General features: G+C 41.5%; 1 protein-coding gene across 9 annotated transcripts in view; it reads left to right on the top strand.

Moving 5' to 3' along the window:
* SGCD (sarcoglycan delta) overlaps positions 1-18,305 on the top strand; it is a 448,968-nt gene that overhangs the window by 132,872 nt on the left and 297,791 nt on the right. For 2 of the 9 annotated variants that reach the window (XM_087753644.1, XM_087753642.1), the window contains exon 1: positions 14,134-14,265. The exons of the other annotated variants lie outside the window; for them this stretch is intronic. The gene's annotated coding sequence lies outside the window, so the exon portion shown is untranslated. Of the gene's footprint in view, positions 1-14,133; positions 14,266-18,305 lie in introns of those variants that run through there. 9 annotated transcript variants of the gene reach the window in all.

Genomic DNA, 18,305 nt, shown 5'->3' with positions numbered 1-18,305 from the left:
CCTTCCCGAGATTAGTGAAGGTTCCTTTCTGAATTAAAATATCACTTTGGGGAAAAGCTGTCTGTCTTCACTTGCTGTTGTGCATAGTCAGTGTCTCTTCCAGCCTGGATTTCTGCCAGAGCTCTGGCTCAGGGCTTTTTCCTGACCCGTACAGGTTCTTAATGTTGCTTGGGTTGTGCATGGAGAAACTGTTGAGCGCCCTTTGGGGGGGCAGGTGGGGAATAATAAGCTGTGGTAAGAGATAGTCCCGCAAAGGTTCAGTTTATCAGGACAGTATTGAGAAATGGAATAATGCCGCATCTGCTTGAACTGTGGATATGCTTTCTTTTAAATGTGGCTGTGGTAACTTGTGCTAATAATTCCTCTTCCGCCCCCGTCTTCTCTGCTTGTTGTAGATACTGAGCACAGTTTTCAAACTTGGACCAGTTCAGTCTAGCATCTCCTTGGATAAGTATCCAGCCTCTAAATTGAAAAAACAAAAAAACAACACAACCCTCTTGCACTGTTTGACTTGTAAACTTGCCTCACACCTCAGCCTCTTCTCTGAATCTTTTCCCTGGGGTGATTCTGCGGTTTTGAAGCTATGAGGATGTCGAATGCTTTTTTCCTTTCTAGAAAGCAGTGTACCAGTCCCCCAGCTGCACAGCCTGTGAATAATGCATGAGGAGTTTATTTGCCTGTGTGGGGGAGAAATCTTTGCTTCTCGTTCAACATTGGTCTTGTCCTTTCTCTTGGATGTGAACTTTTTTCCTCTCCTCTATCTTTTTTTTTTTTTTTTTTTTTTTTGAGCATCTGAGCAAGACATGAATTCACTTGTGTTTGCCAGTCAGGGGGATTTTTCAAGCTTGGTGTTTCACTCACTTCTGAGTTTGGCTTGATATCCATTTTCTCATCTTAAACTGTGTTGAGGGTGGTGTTGAGCAGCACACAGGGAGCAGATGTCCCCCAGCGGCAGTCCCCACTGGAGAACGGGGGTGGTTGAATATCGTCTAACCAGAGAAAGCGGATCAGAGGGCCATGGGAAAGGGCTGTGGCTACAGGCACTGCTACCACAAGGATCATAGATCTGTTACCAGTTTCCTTTTGCCCTCGTCACCAGTGCATGTTGCAGACAGTGGTATGCATCTGAAAATCAGGTTGGTTGACTTGCTGGGAGAGCAACCTACATTCCAGTGTGTGGAACCAGGCCCTTTTCATTTCAGTGGTAGTCTAACTTCGGTGTGAATGAAGAGAGGCTGTGACTTCAGCGTTGAATGGGTTGGAGAAGCTCATTTTTAGTATGTGCAGAATTAATTTGATTGGTCATATTTGATAACAGTCAGGGAAAAGAGAGGTATTCAGACTGAGAGAGCAAGAACACATTCCAAGCTTTTTTTTTTTTCTTCTGTATCCTCTGAATATGATGAATGTGTTTTCCCTCAGCTGTCATAGTCCTCTAACGAATGCTTTTCCTCCATTACATTTTTAAAAATGAGATTCTCTCTGTAACACAATCCACAGTTTAAAAATAACTTTTGTGACCTGCTTTAATGGTGGCAATTTCAAAGCGTATGGAGATGATGCTGGAAGAAGCTTCTAATCTAGTAATGAAATGTGTATGGCACACACGGAAAAGAGGGGACTAGCTGGAATCAGCTTATTTTTCCTTTCTTGTCTCTTGCTTCTTCAGCTATTTCTGGTATCTTCCCCTTTTAATTGCAGGGCAGAGCTGAGAAATGTAGAATTGTAGTTGTAATAAAAACTAGAAGAAAAGGTCTGTTTCCATAATCTTGTAGCTTCTTCTGTTGCAGAAGCCTACTGAAATCACTCCATCCTCATTTCAGAAATGAAAAGTATAGTCTGCTTCATCTCTAACTGCTGTCAAATATTTAAGCTTTCCTTTTCCTAGCACTTATTCAGAACACATTTTCAGTTCAGCTAGGAATGTTATTACTAACTGATGAACAAGCCTGAATACTGAACGTGGTGAACGATTGACATTTTTAAAGTTAATCATAGAAACTTTTCATCCAGAAGACGCTGAGGCTGCTCTGGATGCTGATATACCATCTGACACCAGCAGTGAAGAGCGCTGTCCAATGTCAGTTCAAGATGAGTGGCTATAAAACAGCGAAAAAGAAATATGATTCCCATGATACTAAGTCATCATTGGAGTCGGGCAGACTTTTTTGACTAGGAGACTACTAAGGAAAGACACATTCTTGCTAATACCTACACACTCAAAGTCTGTAGTTTTAAGAACTCCTCTTGCACAAAGTTTAAAATACCACATCAGTAAGAAAATGTCCAACTAACTAAAAAAAAATGGCATCAACTGTTTTTTGTTTGGTTTTTTTTGTTTGTTTCTTTTTTTATTATTGCGATAGTATATTTCTGGAGAAAGAAATAAGATTGATAACAGCTTTAGCAAAGAGGGTGGGGATTTGGGTACAATTTATAATATGGGGGATGGAGAAGAAAGATTTGCAAAAAAGCCATTGCTGGGTTTAGAAATGCAATTCACTCAAGGGGAATTGGGCTCCTAAACCCATTTGTTTCTCTTGAAATGCTATGCTTTGATTTCTGAAGCTTTGCTCGCTGCCTACACTGCAGGTACTGCTGTGGTTATAGCCATTCTGTGCTCTGCTAACCACGGCACTGAGATCTGGCTCCTCATCCTATTTTCTTGACTCCGATCTAGCACTTTGCTCTTTGAATAATTTAACAGTTTTCAATATGTCTGTTAGAGATGTTGATTTTTTCCCATCAGCAGGAATGGCAGAAGTCAAGTGAAGGAGTCCAGAATGCTTTCACTCATGTTCATTGTTTGTGGTGGGACAGCCCAGTACTAGGAAGTAGCCAGCAAGATTTTTCTTCCTGAAAGCAGAATTTACGTCGGTTTTCTAGCTGTGACTTGGTATGATTTCCTTTAGCTGGGTTACTGTTACTTTGTTGGCTACCCCAATTCTCCTTATCTTTTGTTCCTTTTGAATTTGAAATTTTCTTTTGTTCTTGAAGAGCTTCCTTCAAGTATAGGATGGTTTCTGCTGGGTAAGGTCGTTTAGTGGAGAGCCTTGTCAGCTCTCACCATGCTTGTAGCAGACGCTACCTCAGGGGGCTCTGAGTTTAAGTGTTGTTTATACACACTTCAGGCCTACTGATCCTGCAGCACAGAAGTGGGAAGAGTAATTGAAAGGGTTACACTCATGCTTAACAACGTCTTTTTTTTTTTTTTTTTTTTTTTTAAGCATGCACTGAAATGAGCTGCTTCTCTGATACAGGCAATGTTGGGTGACAAACTGTTATGGATCCCAGTACTTCCTAGGGTAGCTATCTTCCCCCTAATTCCCATTTTGGTGAAAACTGCCCTATTATGAAAAGCAACTTTATTAGCAACCCTCTTCCAGTATTGTGTTTTCGCTTCATCTGTATTTAACCTTCATCTGCTGAGATGCTTGAAAAATATTTCCCTGTAGTGACTGGAGTGGTGATAAGATGGGAGGCTTTTAGGTGATGTTCCAAATGGCTTTTCACGTTTCACATGGCCTTGCTTGATGCGAGGGCTAAGGGTCTTTGCAGAAGCTAATATATTATCCACTGCCCCATTTATTCATACCTAGCTAGTTGTCCGCTATGATTAGCGAAGGTTCCTCTCTGAATTTTACCATCTCCATGGGAATTTCTGCCTCTTCTTTATCCTTGCCGTTCTTCCATAGAAAGAGTTGTCTTTAGCTGGTCTCTTGCTTGTGCTTCTCAGTATCTGTAGGATGCTCTTCAGCTGAATGTACAAGCATGGGAAGAATATCTCTGATCTTGTGGGTTGAAAGTATTTCTCTCAATGAAACAGCAGGCTGTAAATCTACTAATAAACAACATCCTTATATTGCAACAAGTGCTCAGTTACACCTCGGTTACATAGATTGGCTTTTATTGGGTTTGGCTCCTTCGCCTGTTAACTCTGAGATGATCTAATTTAATTTGTAACAGTATTGTGAAGACTTTCGGTCGTTAATCACATCATTTCTGGGGGCCAGCAACTTTGAGGTTGTTAATATTTTCAATAGTATTTATGAGCTCAAATAGTTAGAAGGAGCTCAAGTACAAATCCCATGAACCCCCAAATGAAAAAAAAAAACAACAACCCAACAGCACCACAAACCCTTGCCATTGGCTTATAGAAAATGTTCTTTTTTTTTTTTTAAAAATTTCTAGAGCTGTCCTGAGATATTTTTGTATTTAAAATTCATCAGATTAGGAAAGTTCCCACATTGTGACTCAGACAAAAAAAAAAAAAAAAAAAAATCCTAGACATCAGGGTAATAAATGTAAAGGATTAATAGTTATTTCTGGATTTCAAGCTATATAGCTCAACATTTGTTGGTTGTTTGGTACTTTTATCTGGCCATACTGAGCACCTCTATTCAGCATCTTCCGTCAGATTCTCCTGGGCTGTGTGGGATTTGCTGAGCTCTTTCAGTAATAGCGACGCTACTTTATTTCTGCCCTGGTATTGTGGGAGATTTGTTCGAGGGCGCATCTTCCAGGAATTTTATACAGGGAGGCAACAAAAAGAACACTTATCTTAACAGAGCCACAACTTCACTGTCAACTATAAAAGAAGAGCCAACAGATTCCAACTTAGATTAAAAGTCAGCCATGAATAGAGGCAAATATTCCCGTAGGCACAGGACATCTCTCTGAAGAGAAATTGTTGAAAATGCAAATGGATGAAAGAGTTCAGTGTGATTACTTTGTATTTCTCACAAGCACTGTGGTTTCATATGCCCCAGGTCAGCTTTTATGAGATTTACAGAAAAGATTTCTGGAAGACCTATGGCAACTTTCCACATGCCATCTTCAAAATCCTCCTGTTTTCTCTGCAGGCAGATTGACTCTTGTGAAGGACTCCTTTGGGGGAATGGATAACAGATGCCAGTGTGGCCCCCTCACGCAGCATGACAGCACAGGGCAAATACTGGAGAAGAAGAAAAGCAACTTTTTTTTTTTCTTCCAGCTCAGAGCTGTCACATTAGCTCTTGCAGTTGTGAAGGCATCCTTGACAGGACATCACGTCTTAATAATGCCAAACAGTGTCTTGACCATAGCTTGCATAAGTAGGCAGGGGGTAATAATCAGTTCAGACTCCGCTGGGAGGCCATCAGCTAGATGAGGAACAATTGACCTTTCAGAAAAAGCCATACAATTAGAGGCAAACTAAAAAAGTAGCAGAGAAGTTAGAGTGAAATTGGAAAGCCACATATTTGCATCAGATAAGAGGAAGAGGATGCTGGGACTAAGGTTCTTTTCATCTTCAGGCAGCGAAAATGCATCCGAAATGGACTTTTCAGGAGGTGGGCTCACCACGGCTGCCTTCTCAGAAGTGTGTGGTAGAATTAATGACTGTTCTTCAGTTTTACTGATAAATCTGCGTACCAATGGAGAAACCAGTCACATGGATGATACCATTAAACTCCCCATACTAATTGGCTTAATTTGACAAAATAGTTTGTCCCTGCTTCACATTCAAGGCAGTCTTAGAAGTTCACAGCACTGAAAGTTATTTATTTTTGTGCCTTCTATTTGCCTGTTATTTCTTGCTCAGGGCATGATAGAAAATGAGGATAGATTTGAGGAGGATAAGGAGGTAAGAGTAAAAGCAAGGGAAGCCGTGAGTTGGAGTGACTAGTTTAAGGACTTTGAGATTTGGCATAATTTAGAAGAAAAAGTGCTCTGACCTGAGCAGGTGGCATGGATTTCTTTCAAAGAAGCTGTTGTGGTCCTGGGTTGGAAAGAGGGAAGGCAGGGGAAGCAAACAGCCAGCAGAGAGTCCTGCTGATGGGTAACAGCGATTCTACCTGCAGGACTTAATGAGCAGAAAAATTGTTGTTTAGCCTAGTAGTGGGCAGCACTGGAGAAGAAAAGCTCTTGAAATAAGACTTAACAGCAAACTGTGAAGATGCCATTAAAGTCTGTCTGGTCTTCAATACTGAATTTGAGGAAAGAAGAGGAAGGGGATAGTTTGAAGCAGTGGTCTGATGCCTTTAAGGATTTAAATTCAAAGGGGGGGAACAAAGAGAGAGAGGTTCACAAATTCTATTCATGACATTTTATCTCAAAATGTCAAGTGCTAAAGCTCTGGAAATACTGCTTACATGGCGGATGCAGTACTACATAATTGAAGTCACTGGAGAGTTAAGGAAATATGTACTTTCTGGCCTTTATTTATTTAAAAATAAAAACTTTGGCAACACTGTATGTACTGCTGAGTACATATGGCACTAAATCTCAGTGCAAAGTGCTGAGATTTCAGGGGCTGAGCAGAGATGCTCCCTATGGCTCCATTCCTTCTGATCTCAGAGGAAGATGGCCACCTTTGATGGCCTTTGCTCTTACTTTTCATCCATTCCGCCCTTTGCTGAATTCCTGGGGATAAAGACTGATGCAATTTCGTTCTGAAACCAGGGAATATATGTGCTTAGTTGGTACATGTAAAAAAATGGTGAAGATGCTTATCTCTCTTTCTACCACTGAGGAAATGTGCATCGCTGTAAGTGTTGAAATGTTTAAATGTTTAAACCGAGAAGTCTGGAAGGGTCCTAGCTCAGCAAACTTTGAGGTCTTGCATTCATCCTTGGGTTGTTTTGGGGTAGGACAGTTAGCCCCCGGCTGTCTTTATTCCTCATGCTGTACATCTCCACACAAGAGCAGCAGTGTCAGCGTGTTAGGCTAGGCACTGCTGACATTTGTCTTGCTTTCTGTATGTTGTTAACAGATGTACCAGGAGCAAATGTGTTCCTGCACGACAGTTGCAGCCGTGATGGTAGCACAGACAAACCCCTTTGAGAATCATTCCTATGGGTGAAGGAGTTGCCATACTCATTATTTTCTCATCAGCATGGCTGTGGCGTCACAACTCGGTGCCATCATCAATATAATTTTTGTAGATTAAGATGCCCAAAAATGCCTTCACTAAGGTAATCCCATTTTTATGAGTGATCCCTTTGTCCATGGTTATGGCCAGTATATGTCTCTTCTGATTTTAAACTCTGACCCAGATATAAAGGAGTCTCTTGCTTCCTCAGCTCTTTGGGACCCCACAGAAATGTGCCCATATTTCTATAGGATTGTATCTGAGCGAGTCTGGTCTGGAAATTGGTGCTGGAGGCTCCCCAGCCACCCGTCTTTCCCCAAGACTTAACTGACCCCTGCACCGCTATTAGAAACTCCCCTCCAGAAATGTCCACAGGAATATTATTCAAAAGGCTTGAATATTATTCAAAAGGCTTGTCCACAGGAATATTATTCAAAAGAAACAAACATGTGGGACATGCTTTCCTAGTATTGGAGGAAAGCCTATTTGCGTCTACTACATTAGAAAGATTGCTTGAGAACAGTGCATCCATGTGTGAAGTTGCGCCCTATAATTCTGCCAAAGCTGAGGAGCTCAGGGAGATCTGCTGGCAAGGGCGCCAGGGGCTCTTTCATGCACCCAATTTTTCCGAGATGCTGGAGGTCAGAGGGGAGAGGATATGTGATTTGCTTGTCTGAACCAGTTCTTCTGCCTTGTTTTGTATAACTAGGGAGTTTTCACACTGCGTACCAGACTTCCAGAGACAAAATATCTATAGTGCATAATTTAAATGGGTGAACTGAACCTCCTCGCTCTGCAATTTGCATTATGCAAAAGTCTGAGGTAAAGAGGGTGAGAGCACGTGTTGCAGGCTCTCTCCTTTGGAGGCTCATCAGCATGACAAATCACCCGGCTTACAGTACAATTTACAATGAGCCTTCCTAGTTGTTTACCTTTATATAATTACACAGCATGAGCTTTTTTTTTTTTTTTCTTTTAAGGAAAGTACTGTATGAGGCAGTTTTGTCTCTTTGAATTCTAACTTTACTAGCATTTTTTTCCAGTGCATATGTTGGAGGAAAAAAATGCACATTTTCTCTTGGTGAAAGTAAAGTAGGTGTATTCATTATAGCAACTCAGAGGATTATGCACAATTCAATTTACACTTTTTCTCAAGGTAAATATTTAATTGCTTTGATTTTGTTTTGTTCATATCCCAGGAAAAAAATGATGATAGTACAAGCAAGTTCCTTTAACTATTCTTTTCCGTATAGTGTATGCTTCTTTATACCTTGCACAACTTGCCTTATGCTAACCTTGTCCTTACAGGCCAGCGCTCTCCTTAGAGATGTCACTTCCTAAAGTTTTAAGGGAGGGTTGTGTGTGTATGTAAAAAACATATTAAAACCCCAAAAATCTTGGCTTTCATTGACTTTGAAAGCACTTTGTTTTCTTTCAGCTCCAGCAAACTGGATTGAATTGTAACTATGTTGAACGCACTTCTATAGTACCTTCCCTCAGGGATCTAAAACAATTTTCTCACCACTGCTAAATGCTGAACTTCTCCTATACACTCACAAAGTAAGTAGGATACTGCTATCTGTGCTGTAGGGTAGAAAAATTAAGAAAAATGTTGAATGCAATATGGTGTTTGGAAGAGAAACAGGTAAGGTTTTTAGTTCTTGGATTTGAATATTGTTGTGTATTCACACAATCATCCTTTTCTGAGAGAGAGGAATCTTTTCTAGTGAGAACATGTAACTTTAATGTGCCAAAATGAAGCACAATATTTACATGTGTAGCAGCGTAACTGCACTTTTGGTCAGTACTGAGCATAGCTTTTTGATAGTGCAGGAGCAAATGAGTAAAATAAGGAAGGAAGAGTAATAGGTATTTTTGAGCAAGTATGGAGCATGTTCCTTACCTGACCCCTGATCTGTTGTAGCTTAACCAGTCACAGTGTGGACTCCGGCTTCTGAAAAAAGAAGTGTTTAAAAGTTAATCCAGCAAAGAAAAGGGGAGAAAATCGCTCCAGTTGGCAGATGCTTGTCCACTGTTTGGTGGCGTAACCTCTGGCCAAGGCGAACAGAGGTGCTGCCGTGCTGAAAACGAGTGAAGTCTGCTCATCCGTCATATCTAGTGCAAAGGTTTGAATATATGATGGCAAGGACAGAAGATTTGCTTCCCAGATTTTGTTTTTGTTCAATTTCTAGTATGAACTTTCTGTGTGTTTAAAAAAAGGGAGAGCACAATGATATTAACCACTGTTTGGTGATCCCACGGTAGCTGTGTTCCTAATAAACTGTAAAAAGAAAGCTGAGTACAGGAAGCTTGATGGCTAGGTTAATATACACTGTAGTGGAGTCATTTTAAAATAATCCAAGCAAAGAAAGGAGATTTATATAAAAGTACATTTCCATTACTTGTGCCTCTGGCACACTAAGGTCTCATCCAACATAGCAAAAACCCAGCAATGTTATTCTTGTTTCCTTTTGTAACTTCCATAGCCTTTAGTATTGCTTTCCTTTGTTAATTTTTGAAGGAATACTTGTTAATTAAGAGACATAATTGACTCAAATGAGAGACTTGACTGAAAAGACCTTGAAGAACATAGCAGGAGTCCTGCAATTTTTTTTATAAAATAGCGTCTAATTTTTGTGCATGTCAATAGTCAGTTAAAATTTTGATACTCGAGTAGAGTGGGATGCAAGCTCCTGTAGATGTCTTCATGGCAACTGCATTTTCTCTCTGTTTTTCTGAGCTGGAAACAGTGAAACACCAGGGCAAGTCTAATTTTTGGGTCAGTGAAAGAAATCCACTTTGAAGCAAGGAAACCAGACTACAAGTTCAATTCATTTTGGTTTTTTTTTTTTTTTCCCTTTTTTGTTTTCCCCAAAAGACTCAAGATCAGTCTTTAAACACCACAGGTATGGCAGCACATTTTAAACCCACTTTTTGTTGCACTTTTCATAAGAGCTTAGCACCTTGTGAGCCTGTAAGTGGAGTTACAACTTAGAAAGTCTGGCTACTTGCTTTGGTACTGAAATAGAAGCAGCGTTCTTCTAAAAATCTGTCCCAAAGGGCCAAGACTTAAGTATTTTGTATTCCCGTTACTTTGAATGGGAATTTTTCCTTACTAAGGAGTTTGGCATTTGGCTTGCTTATAGAGCGAGGCACTTCTTTTATGTACGTCCATTAATTTTGATCCTGCTAAATGTGTATTCCTAGTTGCGCTAAGTCAATGTATGTAAAGAGATCAGAGGAGGGAACTGATCCAGAAAGGGGGGATACTCGGTATTCTGTGCTTTGAAGCTGTGGGATTGAATGACCATATCATCTTGGATGTGACCTTCAGATTGGTAAAGTGAATGTATAGCTTTTAAGAGATACGTGGTGTAGTTAATGATTCATCAGGGTGCTTTGTTTTGCATATTTTTGAATTCTGCAGTCAAGGCTTGTGTGTATAATGGATGTTTTTTATTTTCTTTCTTCTGCAACTCATCTTTGCTGACTGCATCCATTTGCTCCCTGATGTCTGTAGGCTCTAATAAATTGAGGAGTTTAGGCAGACAGCTCCTTAGGCAAGAGCTCTCCCTTGGCTAGTAGTGCTGTTGAGATCTGCCTAGACTATAAAAGGCTCAGAAAAGGGGACAAGCTTTTGGCTGAGAGGCATAAGAGAAGTGTAACAACTTTGATGTCCCCCCTTCTTCCCTTTTTCTTGGATGTTTAATTGGCATTAGGAAACAGAGCAGGTCATTGGATTCGTAAGCAAAAAAAGGACTGTTTGAGTCGGAAATACTCCTAGGAAGTCTCCTGTTGGTAGTTTTTGCACTGGTGTTATGAATTCCAAGATATTTAGTGGTTTTCATAAATACCTTAGCTGTCAAGAGTGATGTGATAAAGCAAAAATCTGAGTTCTCATCGTAGAAAAGATGTTTGTCCACTTATTTCGGGAGAACAGCTTGAAGATGTGACAGCTTTGGATTTGAATGCACCAGAAAACCCACCAAACAAAAATTCCCCCACAGCTTTCATTCCTATGATGTTGCTGTCTTGTATAAATATCCAGAGAGAACTGCTTTATAATTTCATGTTTATGAAGAGAATATATCTTTCACCAGCTCCTACTTCCTTGCTCTCAAAAGCCTGCTTGACCCGTTCTTAATGCCATAACATTACAGGTCAGAGAAGAGATCCTATACAATGCAATCCATGCTAATTTGCCTAGCAGTATCTGCATCAAGCTGATGTCTTTCAGTTGACTGGAGTACTTGGCTTTTGTCCTGTCATTACGTAGACACTTGCCACTTGAAATCATGGTGGACAGATGCTTTCTTTTTTTTTTTCTTCCCATGTTTGAATATCGTCTGCTGGCAGGAGCCTCTGGCTTGAAAGGGAAAAGTTTGGAGAGATGAGAATTGCTGGACACAATAGCCCTAATATCCTCACAGAATTACTAGCACTATGGTCATGGGAGGAAGAATTGTTATTCTCCCTCCATCTTTAGGGAGAAGAGAGGATCTTCTTCAAGATTAACTATTTGTAGACAGGACAGATCAGTTAAAATTTGTTCTGTTACTATGGTATCCTTTCCAAAAAATCAGTATTACGAACTAACTAGAGTAACATGAGCAGCAGTGGCAAGAATTAAAACAACGCCAAGGTTGGGTCACTCAGGACATTGCTGCATTTTTCTCCTGCTGCGCAGGGAAGGGGAACACCCTTCTCCTTGTCCATGGGGGATGAGATGAGAAATAATGGGCTTCTGCTGCAGCAAGTGAGATTTACTTTAGTGGCAAAAATTTTCTAGAGTGAAATACCGCATTAGATTGCTTATGGGGGTTGTGGCACCTTCATCACTGCGGGTCTTTAAGAACAGGTTAGAAAAACATCTGTCAGGAATGATATCTGTAGAGCTGCTCCTGCCTTGGGGCATGGAGATGGACTAGATGACCTTGTGAGGTCCCTTCCAGCCCTGATCTCTAATCCAGGACTTTTCATTACTCATCCCTCGAAGCCCCAAAGGTGACAGGACTATCACACTTCATTTTTACCCTTACACAGTCTTTTTTGCTGGATGGCTTTTACTCATTCTGAGAGACTGGCTTCAATTACATTTGTCATATGATTCTCCTTTCTTCTAGCATCTTTTTTTTTTTTTTTTTTTTCCATTCTGTGCCCTCTAGGCCTTTTCTCTCCGTTTTTTAAATTATCCTACTCGCTTCCAAACTTTCTGAAAGGAAAACTCACTCAAAACTCCGATCTGTGTTGTGGATTTGAAATTTCAAATTAGACAAAATGAGCTGGAGGAGCTGTTAAGCACCAGTGTCATGCTTAGTGCTGCAACAGCTACAGGAATAGGAACTGTTTTTGCCTTGACGAAGTAAGATAAATGTGGATAGGAGCAGATGATGAGATGGGGAGTTGCCCAGGACAGAGGCTATTTTGCCTGTTTATATGGGACTTGGTACAGTGTGGCCTTGAACCTTGAGTAATGGCTGCTCTAATAGCCTTACTTAGGATGGGAAGCACGTGAGATACCAGATGCATGTGTACAGTCTGCCCGTGGTGTTGCTGTAAGGTATAAAAGAACTAAGGTTTGTGCTCTAAAGTGATAATGTGATGATTTAAGGGTGGTTAAAAAACATAGTAAATAAAAAGATAGCCAAAACAGTGCGATCCTGCAAGTGATGGGTTTTTATTCAGGTATCATAACGGCAATAAGTACCCTACACAGCTGCACAGTCCTCTCTTCCTGACACAGCTGGATGTTTCACAAGCTGGTGTGAAACCGTAGGTTCCCATTATATTTGCCCCTTTTCCTCTCTTCCTGAAATGGAATTAAATTTGTTCTGTTAGTGGTGTGTGATGGTTTTTAAGTGGTTTCCTTGCAGGTTTGCTTTAGGGCCTCCCCAGCACTCAATTTGGGTCAGTAAAGTGGAAGATTGCACAATAAAAGCAAGGTGTCAGGCTCGAGGTAAACAAACGTCCTGCTTTATTGCATAGTACTTTCCCAGTTCGGCTCTGGGATGCCTCAGTCTGTGAAATAGCTGTGTTAATTCTCCATGTCTCTGAGCGTAATCGCTACAATCAAAGTTGTAGAGAGGAAGGTGCTTGGAGCAATCCCTGCCATGGTGACGGCCCCACTCCTGCGGTCTGTGCTTGGAGAGGGGCATTGCGCTTGGGACATCGTGCTCATTTCAACAACTGTCCAAGGCTTTGTTGACCTGTTTCCTCTTGTTGGCCGCCTTCTTCTTCCTCCATGTTTGAACTGACAGTCAGAAGATGAGAAATCCCTGGAGGCGTTTTGCACAGGGCTGCACAATGTAGTGATTCACCGAAATGTTTTCTGTTCCTCTGAATATTTTATGTTCAGTAAACGACTGCGCATTTGCAGCAGCCGAGCAGAGGTGGAGTGCCGTGGGGGGGTCCAACAGGCACAGTACTGCGATGTGAAACCCGTACTGGTCACTGCGTGTCTCTACTACATGGGGCAATGTATTTGCAGGGTTTTCAAGTTTAACTTGGGTAATATTTAAATCATGAAATTATCAACCCTCCTTCCTCCTGCCTTTAAAAAAAAAATTGACTCATCCCATTGTGTTATTTTTCTGAGGAGCTGACTTTTTTGTAACTAATTATTCTACTTAAGTGCTCAGCATATGTTCTGAGTGCTGCTTGCTCCGTGGCTGAATTTGATGCATTCTATTAAATTATGCAGTTCAAAAATAAAAAAGGAGGAGAAACTAATTTTGGTAGCTCCAGGCTGCGGGAGTTGCCACGTCTGCTTCAATCTGTCTGCTCCCTCTAAAGGGTCTGGTTGCTGGAACCCACGGACCCCTTCAGCAAAGTTATGAAAGCAGAATTGGAAAAGCATATCTTTATGGAAACTTTGATTAATTTTTCAAGGGGTGACCAGAGCTGCTGTGTTACAGAGCTGTCAAATACCATATGTCCAGAAGCCCTGTCATCTGGATTTCAAAGTCAGAGCCGTATTTTAAGAGACTTGCCCTTTTCATCCTATCTCGTCTGTGGGGGAGTGTCGCTGGGACTGAACCCTGTTTGGCCACGTGAAAGAAGCGTGCCAGGCTTCCTTTGCCAGGGACTTTGAGTTTAAATCTATTTCAGGCCTTTAAAAAGGTCAGTCAAGGCTGCCAGCCAGAACCTGTGTCTAATTCAATGCTATTAGAATCATAGAAAAATAAAATCCCCAGTCTTGGGCTGGAGGGCAGGGAGCGAGGGAAGTAGCAGATACTTTATAAACTGCAGAATGTGCTCTCATTGCAAACTGCTGCTGCAGTCCAAAGCAAGCAGACGTGTCCCTGTGCACTAGGAAAGTCACTTGGGCTCTGCTGTAGTCTTTGGGCTCCACCAGTGGGGATCTGATCGCTGGTCCGGGGCCTGAAGAAGCTGCTTTCCTGTGTTTGCCAAGAGAGGTCAGGATGATGTTCCTTAATTTATCCTAGCTGTTAGGTGTATCTTTCTGAGGTGAGCTGTATCTGGCTGTTTAGGCTCCCCACATCTGTAGTATTTGGGCTTTTGCTCTGCCATGAGGCAAAGGGGAAGCAGAAGTTGCGTGGGGTTTTTTGGGTCTGGATGAGGGCTTATTGCAGTGTTGGCTGTGGTTGGTGGGCAGGGGGAGAAGCTGAACTTGATGCCTCGGGGGTCCGTTTCCATCCTCTGCTGATGACGCCGAAGAAAGGTACCCAACTTACTCTTGGTCTGTATCTTCTGAGATACTTAATTGCCCTAGTGAAAATATTTGTGTGGATACCTACTAGAGTAATAGGAGGTTTTTCTCCTTTACTTTATTCCTACTTTGCTGCAGTCCTTCAGCTTGCATTCTTCTCTGTAATCTAACATGCGTTCTTTTAAAATTGGAAGGAGCTGACATCAGCGGTTTGAAGAGCCAAAGAAAAGATTTCTTATAACGGTAATCAGTCTGGCTAATTTCCCAGAAGCATCTAGACCTGCCGAGATACAGAGGAGCCAGTGTACGGGACAGTGTCTCTTGTTCCATAGTTGGGTCTAATACTACTTTGTTGATTTGCAGTGCAAGTTTGAGTCTGGTATTTTGGATGGGTATTTTGGAATGCAGTTTTTTGTGATCTGGAAAATATATTTGTTTCATATTATCATATCAGGAGGGATTTAATTTTGTTGGCTTCTTTACTGAATAATCTGATGAATGTGAAAAGCAGCTTTAATGTGATTTCTCATTGATTACTTTCATATTAAAGCTCTGTGATCTGAAGAGTAATAAGTTTGTATTCACTTGGCATCTTATAAGTAGGTCTTAGTTTTAATCTTGTAGGTTTTTAAAATTAAATCAGCAGAAATTGCAGAAATTATGTTTATATTCACTTGCCATCTTGCTAATGGATCTCAGCTTTAATCTTTCTGATTTTCCAAATTGATTCAGCAAAAATTATCACTAGGATTTAATTAAAGCATGCATTTTCAGCTTACTTCTTTCCTAATGCGTTAAATTTTCATATGCCAATGTGAAAAGTTTTAGCAATATTAGCCTCTTATCTCATAGATCCTTATTTCTCAAAGTATTGTGAGAGTTTGGTGTTAAGTTTCTATTTTTTTATTAAAATCTTGACTGCTAGTAAAATGTACTTGTCAATTTCATAGTTAACTGCTGTATTAATTTTGAAGTTATAAATATAATTAGAAAGTAAATTTGGTATCTTGGTATTATGCAGCAAAAAAAAGTTGTTGCAGTAGTGATGCTGTCTGCTAATACACTTATCTCCTGTTAGCTAATCGCTGTTTTTATTTATCTCGTGCTTTTTGGCTGGATGAAATCCAGCTTGCTATGATGGTGACTGGAAACAGTAGGGATCTGAGTGCTGGTGGATCCATGAAATGCACTGGTGGAAGGAGGTTTGCACTGCAGAACATCTGCCTTTGCTGGCAGTAGATAGCCTCTGTTGTTGAGTTGGGAGTATTGTGCATGGGCTGTCCTCACGTCGTGGCAGTTGCACGGAGGCAGGGTAGCGTGGTGGATGCTGCACCCTTGCTGTGTGCATGCCGGACATCTGTGGTTAAGGAGACCAAAGGAAGGAGGTCAGTTTGCTAGCGCTGGTGTCTGCTCCAGCAGTTCTCCCGGCCTTTCAGAGATACGAACAGAGCATCGACGCCTTTCCATCGTCTTGCACCTCCTCCTTTCCTATAGCACCAAGTACCTTCTAGAAATAGATTACACAGTGTAGCTGTTGTAGTCTCAATTTTTTTTTTCCTTCCTAGAATAGCTTTGACAGTTTTGTGTTTTTTTTCTGGTTTGTGTGGTTTTTTGTTTTTGTTTGGTTTGGTTTTTTTTTTTAATTTAGTTTATCCTTGTTGTTGTATGTGCTTGCTGCTGAGGGCAGGCCAAAAAAAACCCCACAAGACAGAAAATGAGGGTGGTTTCTTTTTTTTAAGCAATTCTGAGGTGTGCCCAGCTAGCAAGGGTACCAGATGAGCCACTGGAGTGTTTTACTCTTCAGCTCTGTTTATCTCTGCCTACGCTCTTATTGCAAAGGGGTGATTTTAAGGGTAATTTTTAGCTCCTGTGCATTGTCAGAGAGCGCAAGAAGTTCTTCCTTCTCACTCTGAGCTGTTTTTTACAGGTCTGCAGGAGCAAGGAGGACCCTCCTGAGGGGCAGGAAGGGTGAGGGCCGTGCAGATGTGTGCAGTGGTTGGCACTGGCTTCTGAAGGTGCATAGAAACTGAGGATCCCTTCCAGGCCCCTGGGAAAACAAACAAACAAACATAACCCCCACACAAAACCAAAAAAACCCCACCACACCAACAAAAAAATCACCTGCAAGCTGCTCCTCTGCAAGCCCTTCCCCATTGTGGTGGTGCAACATCTCCGTGCTGCAGAGATGCCATGCATAGACCTGCACATTCACCCGGGCCTCTGCAGCCACGGTCCAGCCCAGCCCAAATCTTGCTCTGTTAGCCTTTGAAACTTGGGTACATGCCAATGATGAATCCTTTTCTGTCTTCTGAAGGCTAGTTTCTGTGGAGCAGCTATTTATCCTAAATGAGAGGCAGATGAGTAAATAAACCTTTAGGAAAAGCAGAAAGGGCTATGAATTTATTTCTCTTCTTTGTTAATCTCTAACAATGTAAGGAGCATTAACAAGAAAAAGTGGACAGGGATGTGATGTTTTTTCAATACCATTATACAATGCTAAATTTAAAGCGTGATCTCAGATGAGGTAGTGGGTCTGTATCAGTATATCTGGCTGCTATTTTGACTGAACACCAAGGAAAAAACATAATTACATCTCAAGCCAGAGTGAACTACCACACCAGGGCAGCTGTGAGCCCCCCCTCCTCCTGTACATGTACAGGGCTCCCAAAACCACCGCCTTCAATCCTTCATCCTTAAACTGCACCTCTGTGGGTGGCTCCTGTGCTGTCAGTGAGCTCTGAGCACCGGTGCCAGGGTCCCCCCACTTGGAGGGGATTATAGGATCAAGGTTGGATAGTATTGCGGTATTATGAGATGTGGTTTTGTATACTATTTTAGGAACATCTCAGTTTTTCACAGAGGGAAAACAGTGGTTGGTTAGCTGCCTGGATTTTGTACGCAGTTAAGGCTGAAAAAAGGTCTTGAGAATTTCTGGAAGAAATAAGAGTTGTATCTTGCATGCAGGGAGCAGTACTGTCCCTAACGTTGTCAAGTTTTGAAGTCCAGTACTTACCACTGCCCAGATGTGCCTTCAGTTTGCTTTACTATTATCAAAGTAGAAACTAATAAAACGGTGCCAAATCCCAAGAGAGACTTGAGGAGATTTCTAGGAGCACTTGCCACATTTCACGTCTCCCACGCAGTCACTTTGGCTGAATGGTGCAGGCTAATATGTGAGCATCGCTGCTGCTGCTGGTTCGATGTGCGGCTGGCAACTGTGTTTGTTACAGGCAGCTCCGGGGAGCAATCACCTTCTCTGTGCTGACTTGTTTAGCGTTAACTTCAGCAGCCTCAGTGTTACCCCATAACTATGTTTTTGCTTTCTTCGTCACCTTGAGTTGCCTCTCTATTAGCAAGTTGAATAAAGAGGATGACAATATAATTGGACAAAATGTTTCTAAATTAGTACTGCAGTTCTCGTAACAGGCTTGTAAGGGAAGAGTGGGTGCTGACACCTGCAGTAGCCTGTGGTAGAGAGGAGCACAGGATGGGAGTAAGGTCAGGTTAAACTAAAATGATTTATGGGCCTGCAATCAAAAGCAAATGATCATTTTAGAGGTAAAATCTACCACTTAGGCTAAGAGTTAGTGTCAGTTCTTGCAAGCTGTAACAATATCCTGTCCATTATGAAGACTGCCACTGCTTACTGAAGTGAGATGCTTAAACCATCCCGTAAGTGGCTGCTAGTGAAGTCAGTGCAGTAAACATCAGCGAGGTCAGGCTGCTGACCTTTGGAAAGAGTTTTCTCTTCTGGAGGAGTAACTCCTGAAAAGGCAGACTGCTAAC

This window comes from Nipponia nippon, unplaced genomic scaffold, assembly GCF_047370975.1.
Source record: "Nipponia nippon isolate SJK-2023a ecotype South Korea unplaced genomic scaffold, ASM4737097v1 scaffold_17, whole genome shotgun sequence".
In the NCBI taxonomy this organism is placed as follows: Eukaryota; Metazoa; Chordata; class Aves; order Pelecaniformes; family Threskiornithidae; genus Nipponia; species Nipponia nippon.
The sequence above is the reverse complement of the archived record's forward strand: the minus strand, read 5'-3'. Positions and strand labels throughout refer to the sequence as shown.